General features: G+C 40.3%; 1 protein-coding gene across 1 annotated transcript in view; it reads right to left on the bottom strand.

The window, feature by feature from the left end:
* Positions 1–12,856, bottom strand: part of LOC120929409 (fidgetin-like) — a 106,707-nt gene that overhangs the window by 85,267 nt on the left and 8,584 nt on the right. The gene's annotated exons all lie outside the window — the stretch shown is intronic.

The following is a 12,856-nucleotide window of genomic DNA, read 5'->3' as shown; positions in this document are numbered from 1 at the left end:
TACCACTAACTTTGCTGTGGTAATGTACGGGCCAGCGAAGGATACCAGTATAGTGTTTTTTGGGGGGGGGGGGCCGCCAGTATCCAACACTTCATGAAGTCTTGAATGCAGAATAACTTAGGACATGTTTCCGAGGCATGGGCAGCAGGAATACCTTTAGTACATATTTTGAAATGGTAATGATAGGGCAGTGGCGTATCTAGGGTATGGCAGCCATGGGTGCCATGGGGAGGGGGGCGCTAAAAAGCCACCCCCTCATGAAAAAAAATCCACCCGTCCTCCCACTGCCGCCTCCCACACTAATGTAGCTCCCGGTGCTGCGCCTGCCCTGCTGAAGCACGGCGCCGGCACATCAATTGCTAATATTTGACCTTCTGCCTGGGGACGGGAGTGACGGTGCACCCAAGACGGCCAATGACTGGCCAAACCGGATCCACATAGGGTAGTGTAACAGTGGTGGAGGCGGAGCCTAATGCTCCGCCTACCCTCCTCTGTGCAGCATTATCTTATCCCTAGAGCGGGGAATGGGACTTGAGGTGAGGAGGAGAAGAGAGGACAGGAGAGAAGGAATGTATGGCGGCCCGATAGGAGACCCCGGCCCCAGCAGCAGCACCAAGGATAGCAGCCAGGTACTACTTGATCCTTGTCATCATATTCATGTGTGCCAACTGCCAACCAGAAGCAAGCAGCAAAATATAATGCTCAGTGGATTAAATAAATATGCATAGCCAAAGATGTCATAAAAAAAATGTAATAAAGTGATTTGTGAACAGCTGTTGCACAAATTACTTTATTAATGATATCTATGGCTATGCATATTTATAATTTATTTAATCCATATTGAGCACTATATTTGAAGCCTGGCACAAACACACACACACAATCACACATCATTGTGTGTGCCAGGCATCAACTATAGTGCTCAATATGGATTAAATAAATTATAAATATGCATAGCCATAGATATCATTAATAAAGTGTAATAAAGTGATTTGTGCAACAAGCTCATTATAGTGAAAGTTCATGTACTGCAAACTTAGCAGTGCATTAACTTTCACTGAATGTGGACTGTTTAATGAGCAGGGGCTATTGATGGGCACAGTGGCTGCGCTTGATGGGCACAGTTGCGGCAATTGATGTTTTTTTTTTTTTAAACTTTTTGTGCCCCACAAAAATTTTCAGCACCAGCCACCAGTGGTCCCCAGTGTCCCTCTCTGACCCCGCCGTGTCCCTGGTTATCTGAAAGATGGGTCTCAAATGTTTTGACAAGGGCGCAGTTTCAGTGCTTGCCATAGGTGCCATTTTCACTAGATAGGGTCACTATAAATGTTAAGGTACAAACAGTTTATAGTATTATATATCTACTGTGTAACTGTGCAAATAGTGGTGAACTTAGACTGCAGAGGATCTCAGTCATAAAAAAACACTGGAAGCTACTTTTAAGTGCCTACCTGTACTATCCTATGCATGCACACAATATCATGCCAGGCTGCCGCCTTGCGTGGCCACAAGGATGAAGTGTTCTAATCCACATGTTGACCCTGTCCAGACCCCACCACTACCTACAGTACCTCAGTTTTTTCCAACATTGTTAACATGGAGAAACCCTTGAAATAGTTTTTCCAGTCTCACGAAACCCATACAAGTAATTAATATTTTTTTTAGCTCATGGTAAGTTTGTGTGATGGTCATTGGGAAGAATGCTCCCTACACTTGTGGTCATTTGGTAGCATCCCCCGACCCTCTTACAGATAGTTAAAAATATCACTCTTGTCATTGGTTACATATCTGAGAGGCAGAAATTTCCCATTGCTCAAGGAACCCCTGGCAACTTCTGAAGGAACCCTAGGGTCTGCCATAACCCAAGTTGGGAAAGCCTGTCCTGCCTATTACAGTAGATCCACAAGGACCCCACAGGTATCTCCATGGGCTCTTGACTTTTAAAGGGGTTGTAAAGGTTCATCTTTTATTTTATAAATTGGTTCCTTTAAGCTAGTGCATTTTTGGTTCACTTACCTTTTCCTTTGATTTCCCTTCTAAATTTATTTTTTCTTTATTTGAATTTCTCACTTCCTGTTTCTCCTCAGTAAGCTTTCCACCATCATCCGAGTGGTGGAAAGTCATTTAGAACAGCTTACTGAACACCTTACTGAGGAGGAACAGGAAGTGAGAAATTCAGACAAGGAAAACAAAGAAAAAAAACATTTAGAAGGGAAAGCGAAGGAAAAGGTAAGTGAACCAACAATGCACTAGCTTAAAGTAGCCTATTTACAAAATAAAAAACAAACCTTTACAACCCCTTTAAGCAATAGCAAAGCAGATTTGTAGCTCATAAGCAGACACTGGAGGATTCTTATAAAGTCATAGAAATCACATCATTTTCAGTGTCAGAATAGAAAGGGCCATATTTCCAACCATGACAGCCAAAAGAAAGAAAAAAAAACTATAAATAAGGTATTACTAGAACTTCACAAAATACTTTGTTTTGACAAATAAAAAGGTATTTTTTTTTTATTTTTTTTTTACGTAATTTAAAATAATATTTCTGGTTTGTAGCCTATAGCCAGATCATGTACTGTTTACTAGTACAAAAAAAAAGACTTTTGTCATCCAGTTGGAAGTAAACTTGGCAAACAGTTTCCAGTAGGGATATCTATTGGTGAGTTTGGACAATGACCACATGCTGTGACCAATTACGATTTCATATGATCTGCACTTGCCACCATGTCGGATACAAATGCCCAATATTGATCAATATTGATCTTGTCATGTTACGTCGTTACTGGACACCACACATGGAATATGGGTCTGTTTCTTTTCATAGCTGACCATAACACAGGGTTTGTGATTGTGTCTGCCTTCAAGCAATAATATGAGCTTGTAAGAGAGCGGTGTACAAACTTATCAGTTTTAAAAAAGAAATGTGTAATGTTTATGTAACGCAAAGCCTCTGAGCTGCAAAAGCAGGCCCTGAACTGCCAAAAATGATGGGATGGAGCTGAGCAATAGCTGGCAGAACAATTAATGGAAAGCTTCACACTGTGTATGGGACTTAAGGCACAGCGGTTACAAAAATCCCTCTGATGCCTATGTCAAGCACAAGCATGTCACTGGAGGCTGAACTCTGTGTCACATGCTGACGCTGAAGGGTACCACCGTGGTCAAGAGACACCGCGTTATAATACAAAACTGAGAAATGAGACAAACTGTATCCCTCCCATCCACCACCCAATTTCAGAGGAGGAGGAAAAAAGCAGGGTTTATACCTGCTGATGTGGAAAAATAGGAGAAAATGAGGCCAGACTGGGGCTTTCAGATGCTGTCTCAGGTTATTTTTAACGCTGGGGTGATTGCGTGCATTCACAATAATGACCCACAAAACAAAAGAGCCTCATTAACGGTCATTACTCAAATAACTCAGATGTGGAAATGGCCACATCTAGGCTCCGTACGCGTTAAAACTTTCACTAGCACACATGGCTTGTCAATTCATTTGCAATTTGTTCAGTCCAATGTCAAAGAACTATACTAAGAAACTATATATATATATATATTTGGGTATTTACGTGTAAGTTAATAAGATCTGCAGAATCAACATGTTTTTCTAGATGCCAAAAATATAAAAATATTAAAACAGTTTCTTGCATCATGTGTAGTTGTGTTCCAGAGAAATACAAAGTACTTCATTACTAATTATGACATCATTTCTAATTTTCAGTTTAAGTAAATTTTTCAGTTTTTAAAAATGATAAAAAAAATACATAAACTGGTTCGAACATGTAGAAAACAAGCAGATTTTCTGGCATATCTAGCTTGGCAAACTGTGAAAAACAAGGACAAGAATTACAGGGACAAAGAGCACAGAGCCAAGCTTGTCTCTGGAATTCAAGAGCTGGCAATATACAAAATAAACTATATACCAAACCAAAACTATATAGGAAAAGAAAACATGCTATGTCAAAATAAACACAATGACTTCATATATGTGAAGTTGGCCAAATAAAGGTTTTTAATACAAAAGTAAAAATTAATATGCAAGTAACTTGGCAATGGAGGCTTATTTCTGTATTACAACTGAGCTCATACACAGCATAAATACATATATGGGAACTGTTTCACCTGCTAAAAGATGTGTTTTACTGGTCATCCTGTATTGATCCAGGCTCCCTGGTAGTCTGGTAGACTGTATAGCCAGGTCCCTGACCTCACTTTCCCCCACTGCAATAAAATAGCACATCTTGGTCACAGGCCTTCTCTAGTCTGCTGAGGCCGCGTACACACGACCGGTTTTCTCGGCAGAATTCAGCCAGAAACTCGATGGGAGATGTATTCTGCCGAGAAAACCGGTCGTGTGTACACTTTTCGCCGAGAAACCCGTCGAGGAACTCGTCGAGCCAAATAGAGAGCATGTTCTCTATTTCCTCGTTGGGCAATGGGAACATTTGGCTCGCCGAGATCCTCAGCGGCTTCACAAGGAACTCGACGAGCAAAACGATGTGTTTTGCCCGTCGAGTTTCTCGGACGTGTGTACGGGGCCTGAGAGAACAATAATGTATTCATTAGGTTATCTGATGAAGTTAAAGTGGTTGCTAAGCCACTCTAACCTGTATACACCATCAGAACTGCCTCCTATTGTAGTATCCCCCTCTGTGTGTGATTTATAAAAATAAATGCTGCAAATACCTAATTTCACTGCCGAGATTGCGATCACATGACGGGCCAGCTTTCTCCTTTCCTCCTCTGAGAGATGCAGTGGGCGGGGCTGAGATTCCTCTGCTGATGTCAGTCTGAGGGGAGGAGGAGAGAGGTGGCTGGTCATGTGATCGCAATCTCTGCTCTTAAATTTGGGTATTTACAGCATTTATATTTATAAATCATTCACAGAGGGGGACACTGCAATAGGAGGCAATACTGGTGGTGTATACAGGTTAATGTTTTGAGAGCAGCAGGAGGGGGAGGGGTGGCTTACACACAGACAGAGAGGGGAGGGGGAGGAGGACACAGGAGTAGAGAGGAGAGAAGATAGAAGGCTGCTGATGATGGAGGCATGTAAACTGACCACGGTGTCAGGGCTCAGAAGTCATGATACACTGTGGTCAGTTTACAGAGGGGTGGGGAGAAACTGGGAGGATCAGCCAGTTTCTTTAGGTGTTACAGGGGGCCAAATGACAAAGGACAAGCACTGTGTCATATAACATGCATTTTTTTTTAGGTTAACAAACGCCTTTGTCTCTCTGCTCTCTGCTACAAATAACAAGACAGCATGGCTATTCACTCTCACAGTCTGAGGCCAAGGGGTGCTGACAACTAGGTCCGCAACTCATCAGCTAAATGGGAGGGAGGGGGGGACAGTACAACAGGGGCAGCTTTTTGTTTATTTCTGCCTAAATTAATACAGGGAGTCCCTGCGTTACGAACATCCGTCTTGCGAACGACTCCTAATTATGAACGGGAGGCTGTGTGGGCACTTTTCGACGGTGGGCACATTCGACGGAACCTTTCGACGGCGGGCACATTAGATGGGACCTTTTTCGATGGCGGGCACATTCGACGGGACCTTTTCAACGGCGGGCACATTTAACAGGACCTTTTCGGCGGCGGGCAAATTCAACGGAACATCGTAAAACTACGTATCTGCCGTTCTGCGCATGCATGGCCGCTTTTCGGCCGCGGGCACATTCGACGGAGCATCGGAAAATTACGTATCTGCTGTTCTGCGCATGCTGTTCCGACTTATGAACATATTCGGATTAAGAACAAACCTGCAGTCCCTAACCCATTCGTAACTCGGGGACTGCCTGTAAATGGATTTTACTAGACCACACCCCCTCTCCTACTTGCCAGGACTTATATTACTTTTCCCTGGGCTCCATCATGTCAACAGGGGGGCCCAGGAGGTGGTAGCAGAGCAGGAACTTTTGCTTTCATTTTTGGGGGCGTATGCAGGGTTGGGGGGGCCCTGTCAGGAAGCCTATACAGGACCCCATGATTTTTAACAGCAGCCCTGCTGAAGCCTATTGTGTAAGAAGCTAATATGATCATACATTCAGGTATTCATACCAGATGTATTTACAATAAATTAAGTAATTGGATTAAAGTGAATTGTTATATGAGCCTAAAAAAAAAAAGTCCACACAACAAAGGGAAGGAGAGAGAGTGGCATCGGTTTTTGAAAGAGTAAGAAAGTGAGGTACCTAGACAGAGATGGAGATTGGATTGGTTAAGTCTTTATATATATGAGTGAGAGCAAAATTGGCTTGTTACAAGCAATCATTAATATTTTTGTTCATTTGTGCAAGGAGCCTGCAATATAATTATAAAAGGAATGCTCTAATCAACCCCTAAGTGACTGCCAAATTTTTTTCTAACTATTATTTTTATTATTATTATTTTTAATTTTTGGAATGCAGCACACAAAGAAGCTTGAGAGGGGAGGGGGTATTCATTGAGTCCTCCACATTCCCACTGCTGAACAACTGGAAGAGATTTAGAGATAAAAGGCAACATGTAACAGGAAGACAGGAATGACGCATACCATGAAGTGTAGGGAAGTTTGCAATACAAAATCCAGGAACACAAACTAAAATAGAGGACTGAACAAATACAGAGACTCGGCTTTTAGGACAGCTGGCGGCTTCAATGTCTGTTATCAGGAACTAGCCTTCTATGTGATTATATAGAAGGTATAACACATTTTTTTACATAGTTTAGAGTACATTGACAATTCCTATTAAGCTAATGTCCCTATCAGATTTCTACAGACTTGCCAATATCAGCTCATTTTAAATGAGCTTCTAAAAATCTTATCAAATTCAGCAGCTAATCTGATCTGTGACAACTATTAGGTAACAGAGTCATTTTGCGTTTTTTTATTATTTTACTATTTTTTTTCAAAAGTAAAATAAATAAAAATGCAATTTTCTTCATTCTAACTAAGCAGAGCCTCCTAACGACATAGCTGGTTTGTCATTGCTGTCTTCTCCTTCAGAAAATTCTGTCTCCTGGCTATCATGCTGATCCACTTCAAAACGTCCCTCATTACTGCAGATAAGGAGCTCAGACTTCACTCATGCTGCATGTTTGTTCCAAGTCTCAAAAACATTATATAGTCAGGCAGCTGGCATTTTCATAAGGTCATTGACTGCAACCTCTATGTACAGGTTTCATGGAGCATAGGTTCTTGTGAAATAAGTGAAGGAGTAAGTAGCTGTGGTTGTTGGTCACATACAATGGAGGTAGGGTATTCTGACAAACATACCTGTCATACCACTCTGTCTGGTCAGTAGATATGCAGGCTATAAAATATAACCAACGTTACCAGCCACATGTGAAAGCTTGTATAAACAATCATTAACAACAAGCCTTTAAAAAGACTTTCTCACTTTTCCATTCAAGGCAAAGTGACAAAGTCTTTAAAGCACACCCCACCAACCTGCTTCAAGCAATTGTAAACCGCTGGGTGTTTTTTGTTTCCCTGCAAGGTAAAGTCACAATGTGCATCACATACTAGCACATTTTGTGAAACTTACCTTAAAATAAAGCTGTTCCGGCACCGCAATGTCAGCCCTGCAGGGGCTGCCATCTTCACCTGTCTAAGGCTCCATGCGCACTGGGCTTAAAAAAAGTCAGTTCTCTTGGAAATAAAAAACACACATATAGAGCATTTTTTATAGCCAAGTTTAGAAGAGTTTTAATTTTTTTCTGTCAGTAAGCTCCAATCAGAAACTCAAACCAGAAGGTTTTTTTTTCCTGCCTCTAAACGTTGATCTCAAAATATGCCTTGTGCATGGGCACATAGGATAACATTGGGCTGCTTCTACAGGTAGAACACAGAACTCCTGTAGAGGCAACTTTTTTACACCAGTGTGCATGGAGCCTAACTTCCGGGTTCGTGGGCTCTGGGTCTGTGAGTGGCTGGGGCCGCGATGACAACACTCCCACGCATGAGCACATGAGACGCTGTTCACGGCACAGAGCTCTAAAGGAACAGCACGTTCCTTCAAAGTGTATTTACCAGTAATGTCACTGGCTGCATGTAATGCAAATATCTCACTGATGAACAGTTCAGTGTGTTCCCTCTGCAGACTAAGTGGACTCCAAAAAAAAATAGACACAGCATGGTGCTAATAGATAGGTACAAACAAATTGGCCAATTCACACAACTGTAAATTGCACACTTAATGGATTTAGAAACATTCTCATTTTGAAGGTAAATATTTTATTGTATTTGTAATGTCAAGTCATTTTCCATCAGCCATTGGCCTCCCTGATTGGCCAGGCCTATAAACACCCATAACACTGAATGCTACCTCTCTAGCACACCCGGCTGCAGCAAAGTCGAACAACATGTGGCAGATATAATATTCTATTCATTAAAAGCCGAGATGAGAATCACTTTTTGTACAATACCCTACAATACCATCCAGTAAACGTAGATCTGACCACTGTCTGTGATGAAAGGGCCAAATGAGAGCAGTGTAAATTTCCAGCACTGGTCAGAATGTCTTTCACAGTTCTGGAAAATATATATAAAAACATATATATATATATATATATATATATATATATCATTCTAGCATAAAATCTTCCACCACGCTGAAAAATATATGTAACACTAGTTGTACTGATTCTCTAGAGTTACATGTGAATATTGATCTTCAGCTACCAAATAGCTACATTAGTAATATTCTATGCACATTTACTTGGGATCAAAGTCCCAGAAACTTTCATCTAAAGTGTGGTCCTTTCTCAGGATGTACAGAATGGGGCACCAGTCGCTAGATTTTAAAATAGTAAATAGTTTATTGCACATGACAATATAGGAAAGAGGTCTGGATTGGGTTATCCCCAAGGACTAGGCCATAGGCCTTTCTACGTCTTTTTCTGAAGTCTCTCATGGTTCCCTTTAAAATCAAACACTGTGCTGGCTGGACTCCTTGGAATGTGAGGTTTTAGTGCTACTTGGAAGGCTCCTGTGTATGACTTCCGACTCAACCAGTCATTCACCACATCTCCATATGTGGAGATAGTTGCAGCTTGTTTCCTCTAGGCCTTGTACTCTTTTGCCCTTCAGAATACCTTTCAGGAGGGAAGATCCCTGCATCATTCTAAGTGTTATGCCGCATACACACGGCTGTTTTTCTTGTCCTAGAAAAAACAAAGTTTTACTCAACGTGAAGCCTGCCTTGCCTACACACGATCGTGAAAAAAAATGCTGGAGCATAGCACGTACGACGGCACTATAAAGGGGAAGTTCCATTCGGATGGCGCCACCCTTTGGGCTGCTTTTGCTGATTTCGTGTTGGTAAAAGTTTGGTGAGAGACGATTCGTGCTTTTCAGTCTTCGTGCTTTTCAGTCTGTTACAGCATGACGAATGTGCTATCTCCATTACAAATGCTAGTTTTACCAGAACGAGTGCTCTCGTCTCATAACTTGCTTATGAGCATGTGTGTTTTTTTTGCCGTCGTTAAAGCATACACACGATCATTTTTCACAACGTGAAAAACGACAACGTGAAAAACTACGCGAAAACATGTTCTAAATTTTTAATGCCCATTTTTCACGTCGAGAAAAATGCTCTGGAGCCTACACACGATCGTTATTAATGACATTAAAAAAATTGCATTTTTCACATCATGAAAAATGGTCGTGTGTACGCGGCATTAGGCTCAAGGCTTAAGTGATGAACATATAATATGACATCCTCATAGCAAAAGCAGGAAGAAAAAGGACAGAACAGGAAGTGTCTCAGATATTTATTAGTCCTCCCAGAATGCATCAGCAGGTTTCGCAGGCTCTCTGATTGGCCAGGCTTATAAACACCCATAACACTGAATGCTACTTCTCTAGCACACCCGGCTACAGCAAAGTCAAACAACATGTGCAGATATAAATACACCCTGATGCAGCGTACACATGGTCTGAATTTCCGACAACAAAAATGTGAGAGCCGGTTCTCAATATTTCCGACAAAACTTCTTGTCGGATATTCCGACCGTGTGTACACAATTCAATGCACAAAAATCCTACGAATGCTCGGAATCAATTAGACGCCTGCTCGGAATAATTGAACTTAATTTTTCTCTGCTCGTCGTAGTGTTGTATGTCACCACGTTCTTGACGTTCAGAATTTCTGACAACATTTTTGTGACCGTGTGTATGCAAGTTTGAACTAACATCCGTTGAAAAAAAAAACAGGGTTTTGTTGTCGGAATGTCCGATCGTGTGTACACTGCATTAGCTTAGATAATCACTCCTGTTGAGGTACATTTAGGCTGACCACAGCTCACTGCTGAATACAGAATTCACAAAAATAAACAAATAGGAATTTATCAAAAATACTGCATCGCTACATATATTTAATTCTAGCATAAAATGATGTAAGTGTACCTACAGTCAGATTTATACATGTCATCCTCACCCTCCTTCCTTGCCAAAATTTGAGAATACATTTCTAAAAACCTATAACCAGGGTCAGCTCCCTAAAGTCACAAACAATCACAAAATTCTGCCTTTTCCTGGTGACTTTCTGGCTACAACCATGGTTCAGAGAAGGATTTGTATTTCCACATATTTACTCCCAAGTTTATGTAGCAAGCATCCAGGGGGAAGAGGTAAATCTGACTTTGTTTTAAAGATACAGGAACAATACAATTCTAAGACTGGCATTTACTAAAAAGAGACCTTAAATTAAACAGAAGTCCCTATATTGGGAGTTAGTGGTGTCAAGAAAATAAAAATCAACAACCCAGGAGTCTTCCAAAAGAAAAAGTCTCATAAAGTCTGCATTACCTAGCATAGCATTCCTGTACTGCACGTGTTACTGAACACGCCTTACAGATGTATGTATTTAATGTTCTTTTCAGACAGTGCACATGCCTGATGACAGCTGTGTATGAATGAACCATAACAGAGCAAAAGAGATAGCAAGGAGGAGAGCGATGCTCGGGACAAGGTGAAGATGGAATTGCCCGGCAATAATAAATGTAATGAAGAGATCAGGCTCTCTCACCAATACAAATTGTGGTAAAATTACTTCCTCAGGGCCACACATTCAGCAAAAATTGAGTATTGCAATTTCAAATTGAGTTGGCTATGCATGCTTATATTAATGTCTGCAGATGATACGCAATAAGTAAATGCAATAGCACATCACTGCATCATATGGTAGTATCTACTCTATTGTCTCTGTTCTAAATAATCCAGACTTTCCTAATCTGGCATTAAATGACCGCAGAAGTCAATTTCAAACTATATGCCAAAATGTCAGATAATGTCAGAATAAATGTAATATGGCTTAATCTGTCATAAGAGCTGACCCATACATGGATGGGTGCCTTAGGTCTATCTTGGTCTTCCTGACTTTGTGTAGGCCAGCTGTTCACTTTAAAAATCCTAGGCATGTGTGACTGGGGCAGAAATACAACACTCACATAGGGCCACTGAGTAGAATAACCTTTTAGATTATTGCCCAGGATTGTAAACTTGCAAGCACAATGATTGTTTCCTAGTTGTTGCCTTAGCCCATCAATTAATTTGGAACAAAGGGAATCCTCAAAATTATAAGTCAAGCACACATAATGGTGGCCTCCATTGTATATGTGGCATCATATGCCTCCACTACCAAAAGCTATTTGGTGTGCTTAAACCATATTCATTATAGCATGGCCAATCAAGTCCATTCAACAAAGTGATACCACTAATGACAAAACCAGCAACAGCAGCTCTGTATTGAGAATCGACAAGCCAAAGATTATTTCAGAACTCTAAAAATCTATCTTTACTATATGCCACATGTCTATTTCTATAATATTTTAGGAGTTATGCAGGTTCATTGCAATTTATTTCACAACTTATCCAAGTTTACAGTGAAAGTTTTTTTTTGCACAGATATATGAAATGCCAATACAGATGACTACAGCCAAAACTAATACATACAAGAATACCAACAGCTCTTCTTGTCACATGGTCTAAAGGGACATCTGATCAGGATTATGCTTTAAAGTGGCAACTTATTTGATCTAAAAGAATATACATCTTAAGGAACAACACGTTAATGGTATTAATATATTTAAAGCCCACTTCCGGCCAAAACGTCTTTTTTTTTTTGGTTAGAATAGAACTAGGACTAGTTAGATCTTATGTCGGGTTTTTATTGCTGTCGGTGACCTTTTTTAGCCCTGTGACACCAGAAGAACATTTGAGAAGAAGGAGTCTCCCTGGAAAGGAAGGCACAGATAATAAAAATCCCACAAAGCTTTTCACTGTACCTTACTCTACGAAAATGTATTTTAATGGTGTCTTAGTCTCCACTGGAGAGATTTATCTATAATAGTCCATCACCAAGATAGCAATTGAGGGAAAATCAAAACCAAGTTAGATACAGAGCAATACGAAAACCTGCAGAAAATCTGAAATACAAAAACTTCAGGCTAGAATACCAGGAACAGCCTTTCAAAAGTGGATTTGTCACAGAAATATGACCTCAGAAGATATCATTTACATCAGAACACAGTAGAATGAATTTTATATATATATATATATATATATATATATATATATATATATATATATATACTAAAATATTGAGATTTTACTTTTTTTTTACAAATTAGTAATCTTTCACAGAGTTAATTGTTTAAATTTAAGTCCTACACTCTTATTTATTAAACTAAGTAATTGGGAAAGTGAAATAGCCCAAACCTCAGTCAACTGAAATGGGATTGTTTGTTCTGGGTTACTGCATGTTTTAAATCATCTTTACTCTTTGCATTGCTTATTTCAATATGCCTGTAAATATAGCACACAAGGAAAACACACCCCTTAAATGTGGGTACTATGGTCTTATTGAAGAAC

This window comes from Rana temporaria, chromosome 2 (genome assembly GCF_905171775.1).
Source record: "Rana temporaria chromosome 2, aRanTem1.1, whole genome shotgun sequence".
Taxonomy (NCBI): Eukaryota; Metazoa; Chordata; class Amphibia; order Anura; family Ranidae; genus Rana; species Rana temporaria.
The sequence above is the reverse complement of the archived record's forward strand: the minus strand, read 5'-3'. Positions and strand labels throughout refer to the sequence as shown.